Raw genomic sequence first — 5,645 nt, 5'->3', positions numbered from 1 at the left:
ATAAATGATAGATAAATCTTGCCTCAATATAATTAGGAACTTTTTTATCAAAATATATCATTAATGGAGTGAAAGTGCAAGTCATGGAATGAGGGAAGATATTTACAACACAAACAAATGAATAAAAGGATTGATATCGGGAATATATAAAGAACTCCTATAAATCAGAAAGAAAAAGATAAGTACACCAGAAGAAAACCAGAAAATGATTTGAACAAGTACTAGTTGAACAGAAAAACAATTAGCCATTAAGCATATGAAAAATTTTTCGACCTGACTACTCATTAAGGAAATACAAAATAAAACCACATTGTGGTCATACTACCCTGCCCCCAAAATGCTTGAAATTAAAAATTCTGTCAAATACAAAATGTAGGCAAGTTTATAGAATAACTACTCTTAAGCTCGGCTACTGAGAGTGTACAACCACTTTGGAGAAATGTTTGACAGTATATAAGATAGCTGAGCCTTGTGATTTGTGATTACACTTTGACTAGTGATTTCATTCACAAAACTATATCCTATAGCAGTGGTTGGTAAACTATTGTCCTTGGGTCAAATCTGCCCTAAGAGGTAAGAAGGCTTTTACATTTTAAATGTTTGTGAAAACAAATCAATGACAAAAAGAAGAATTATGTGACAGAGATCGTATATGGCCAGCAAAGCCTACAATATTTATTACCTAGCCCTCCACAGGAAATGTTAGCGGAGTCCTGCCCTAGTGTGGTCTGTACACATGTATCCCAAGAGGTATGTATAAGAATATGCACAGTGGCATTATTTATAAAAGCTTTGTCTAGGGGCGCCTGGGTGGCTCAGTCAGTTAAGCGCCTGACTTCGGCTCTGGTCACGATCTCAGGGTCCTGGGATCCAGACCCGAGTCGGGCTCCCTGCTCAGCGGGGAGTCTGCTTCTCCCTTGCCCTCTACCCCTCCCCCTGCTTGTGCACACGCTCTCTCTCTCTCTCTCTCTCCCTCCCTCAAATAAATAAATAAAATCTTAAAAAAAAAAAAAAAGCTTTGTCCTTCTTTTAGTTGCCTTGAAAGCAGATTCTGAGAAAAGATTTGAATTCAGGTAGTTCATTTTAGAGGTGATCCTCAGAAATACAAATTGAAGAAGCAAGAACAAGACAAGGAAAAAGGGAAAACTAATAGTTTGCTTTGTTAAACTGCGCGGTATTCTTCCTAACTGGGGCTCACTTGTGTTATGAGGAAGTACATAGAATTCACCTCAAAATTGTCCCTCCAAGAGACTGCTGTCCCTCACTGGTTGAGAACTGACCACGGGAAAATTAGCTCCTCTTGTGAACTCTCCTGCTAGCAAGCCAAGCAATCAACTGAGGCTTTGGGAAAAGACCTGAAGCAAAAGGAAAAAAAAAAATGCCAAAATGGCTGTAGGGACCGATTCATCTGGGTTGCTTCCAGTTCATCATGCAGTGCTACTGCTGACCACAGCTAAGACTGAAATCGGATGTTGGTGCAAGGCACAAACTAGAAAAGCCCAAATATCAACAGAGAATCAATATATAAATTCCAGTATATCCATACGGCAGTAAAAATAAAGCAAGTACAACTAAAAACTGCAATATGAATTAATCCAAAAACAGTGAAAAATGCAAGACACAAATATATACAGTGTGATTACAGTTATGTAAATGTCAAAATCTGGCAAAACTAAACAGTTGTCGTTTAGGGATACATAGTCACGTGACTTCTGTGATATAGAAATTTTCTAGGAAGCAACTGAGAATGTCTAGATGGTGGTTAGCTCTAAGGGGCAGGGAAAGGTTTTTGATCAGCAAGGGTCTACACGGGATTTCCAGGGTGCTGCAATGTTCTCTTTCTTGCTTTAGGTGGGTTACACGGCTGTTCCTTCTGTAATTACTTATTAAACTACACATTTTCATCCTTACCATTGACCTGAAAGTGCCATTGTCTACATTGCCAGTATCGCTACATTGCTAAATCCAGTTATCCCTGTGCCTCTTAACTTATCCATCCTCAGCTCTTGACACAATTGATCATTCCCTTCTTAAAACCATTACTTGACTTGGCCTCCAGAACTTCACACATTCCTGTGGTCTTGTCTCTCCTTCTGTTCCCTTGCTGTACACATAGTAGTGTCCCAGGACTCAGTCTTTGCTTAGACTTCTTTATCTCCAGTTCCTCCCTTGGTGATCGAATTAGTCTAAATGATTTCGTTGCTATTTATTTTCTGATGATTCCTAAATTTTTTGTTTATTCTTCAAGTTTTTATTTTCATTCCAGTTGGTTAACATACAGTGTTATATGAGTTTCAGGTGTACAATAGAGTGATTCAGCTCTTCCACACAACACCCAGTGCTCATCATGACAAGTGCCCTCCTGAATCCCCGTCACCTAGTTCACCCCCCCCCCCCACCCATCTCCTGATGATTCTTAAATTTGTATCTCTAGCCCACTCAGATGTCTCCTGAAATACAGACTTATGTGTCAAATTACTAACTTGACCTTTTCACTGAGATGTCCAATAGGCATCTTGAGCCTAACATGTCCAGACTGAATCTTTTGATCTTCCCATTGAGATGCTTACCTCTCCCACTGCCTTCCCTGTATCAGCACACAACACTACAAACTTTTAGCTATCGGGCCTGAAACCCTAGAGTCATCCTGTATGCCATTCTTCTTCTTTCAGCCACATCCAAACCATAAGCAAATCCTGTGGTCATACCTCCAAATATACAGAAAATGTGATCACTCTGTTACTTTCTACTGCTACTGCTGTGATCCAGGCTACCATCATTCTCTCATCTAAATCATAGCAATGGTTTTTTAACTGAACTTTGTACTTCAATCCTCTTCCCTTCAGTCTGTTCTCAGCACAGTATCTATTGTAATCTTTTCAAAATTATAACTCTAATCATATCACTCATCTGTTCAAAGTCCTCTGGTAGTTTCCATTCTCAGTCAGGGTGAAATCCAAAGCCCTTGTGGTGATTCACAAGGTCCCACACAGCAGGCCCCTGTCTTAACTCTTTGACATTTGTTACTTTTCCACTATTCACTCAGCTCCAGCCACACTGATTTCCTTGCTGTTACTAGAACATGCTAGTCATGCTTCTGGTTCAAGTCCATTGTGTTAGATTGCCCTTCTCAGATTTCTCAGATAACCACAGAATTCACTCCTTCATATTTTGGCTCAAATATCACCTTTTCAGTGAGGCATTTCCCATCCACTCTATTTAAAACTACAACTTCTACACATACACGCACCCTATTCCCATTTCCTGCTTCATTTTTCTCTATAACACTTGTCGCTGTTTGATATAATATATATCATACATTATTTTTATATTTATATTATATATCAGGTATTATATACTATGAAATAATATATATCAAATATTAAATATCAAGTAATATATAATCTATCATATAATACATATTATATATATCAGATGTTATATATGTATCATATATACATGTATATATGTATGCATAATATATATTATATATATATATAGTTTGATCCTACCAAAAAGAATGTAAACTTCATAATAGCAATGATTTTTGTCTAATTTGTTCCCTGCCACAGTTCCAGAGCTTAGAGTAATGTCTGCCATCTTGCAGTCTCTCAATAAGTATTTATTGAAATGAGGGGGAAAGGAAGACAGATAAAGCTTCTTGAACTGTCCAAGTTTCAACTGGCATTTTCTGAGATTTCCAGGTTGTTAATCTTCCTAGTATTTGCTATTTTTAATCAACTCACATCCATTTCCACGTAGTGAAAACCAGTAAAGAATTTATTAAAAAAAGAAAGAAAAAAAAAGAACAAGCAGCCTTTCTTCCTAAGATAGCCCAGAGAGGAAAAGTTACAAGACAGCAAATGGTTTTATTATAGATGGGATTAGAGGAGCCCAAACAAGGAAAAGGAATGATGTTAAAATACCAAGCAAGCCACTCTTCCTCTTTCTTTGAAGACAAATACATATACACATATATGTGCATAGATGGATTTTATAGGCACAGCAAAATAGGCCCTGAGGAATTCATGTAGATACATGAGAATATTGACATTGATAGGTTATAGAATTCACCCACAGTCACACAGCTGAGTGTTAGAGCTGGGTAAGAGAAAATTCAAATCTCCCAACTATTATCCCATTGCTCCTTTATGTTTACCCCACTACCACTGCAAGGGAGAGTTTCCATTCCCTTGGGTCAATGATGATAATTATCAGCAGTATTTGTGGGGGGGAGGGGATATTTGCATAGGTGCCTAAGATCATGAAGAGGAAGAAGAATCTTAACTTTTATTCATACCACAGTAGGTGGAAACACTTTGCGTGAATGCCAGCCCTCCAAGTCTACAAATGCATGGTTTAATCATCTCTCTCTGTCTCTTTCTCTCTCTCATACACACACATACACATGCATACACACATATGAACATATGTATGAACATATATTTACACACAGGCACTGCTAGTCTATATGGGTTTCTGTGAACATTAGAAAAAGCTACCCTCTATTAATGGCTAAATCAGAAAAGAGGTGGCCCCTTAGACACATGGTTTGGTGATCAGATGTAACCTTTGGGCAAGGAAAAAAGGCAGCCCTTTGTCCTGGCATATCCACCACTGCACCAAAGTACACGTGGAACACAGGCTGGATTTCAGCATCCTCTGGTCCCTGCGCATGCACAGGCACACACACATGAGTGCAATGAATGTACACACATACATGCACAAACATACGAGCACATGCCTTGGTTTAGCTAATTCATATTCATATCATGTCAACTTAACTTGTCAAATATTAAAGTACATGTTGTGCTATTTTTGTTTTCATATTGGCAGAATTCCTGTTTCCATCAGTGAATTTTCACAATACACAGAGAGTAGGAAGCAGTTAAGTGATTGTATAGATGTTGACGTTATTTTTCAAGGGAGCAAGGGGCAATAAGGTCTCAACAGACAGACAGGCAAATAAGAATAATGGAACCATTTGGTGTGAGTTAGGAACGCTGGCATTCTTCTAGACTAAAGGGAGAGAAAGTAGTAGCTGGCTCTACATCTTTCTTTTTGAATCTAAGATGGAATTGGGAATGTGGAGAAATTGAGGGCTTTTTGAAACAGCAAAGAATCAGTATTTTAAACCTCAGAACTGTAATCATTAATGTGAAATGATGGAGGAGGTGACTGGATTATGATTTTTGCCTGCCTTAGGGGTTGTTATTCTGGACATGAGGGATATTTCTGCCTTCTACATCTCCACTCTACTGTGACCATTCTCTGAAGTTCAATGACTAAATAAAAACTGAATGTCACCTTCATATTTCATTTTTCAGGCAGCAATACATTTGATGGGGAAGAAAGGAGAAGTAGCAGAGTAAGCAAAAGACACGGACCGATATCACTTCCCACAACACCTTGATGGCTACTTAGCTTAGTGGACTAGAACACGAAAATAGCAAGGTCAATTTATAAACATACTTGATGCTCTGTGTAAAGCATGTACTAAAGGTTTTGGAAATATAAAGATGATTCAAATATAGACTTATCAGAAGAAAAGCCCAGAAATGCCAGAACAGAACAATGTGAAGGGGAGTTTTGAATGCAAAGCTGAAAACACCACCCTTGATTCTAATAGGCCAGTGTTTTTCAGC

Source organism: Callorhinus ursinus, unplaced genomic scaffold, assembly GCF_003265705.2.
Source record: "Callorhinus ursinus isolate GAN/ISIS: 27379988/994484 unplaced genomic scaffold, GSC_fseal_2.0 scaffold65, whole genome shotgun sequence".
Lineage (NCBI taxonomy): Eukaryota > Metazoa > Chordata > Mammalia > Carnivora > Otariidae > Callorhinus > Callorhinus ursinus.
This window is presented reverse-complemented; position numbering follows the sequence as displayed.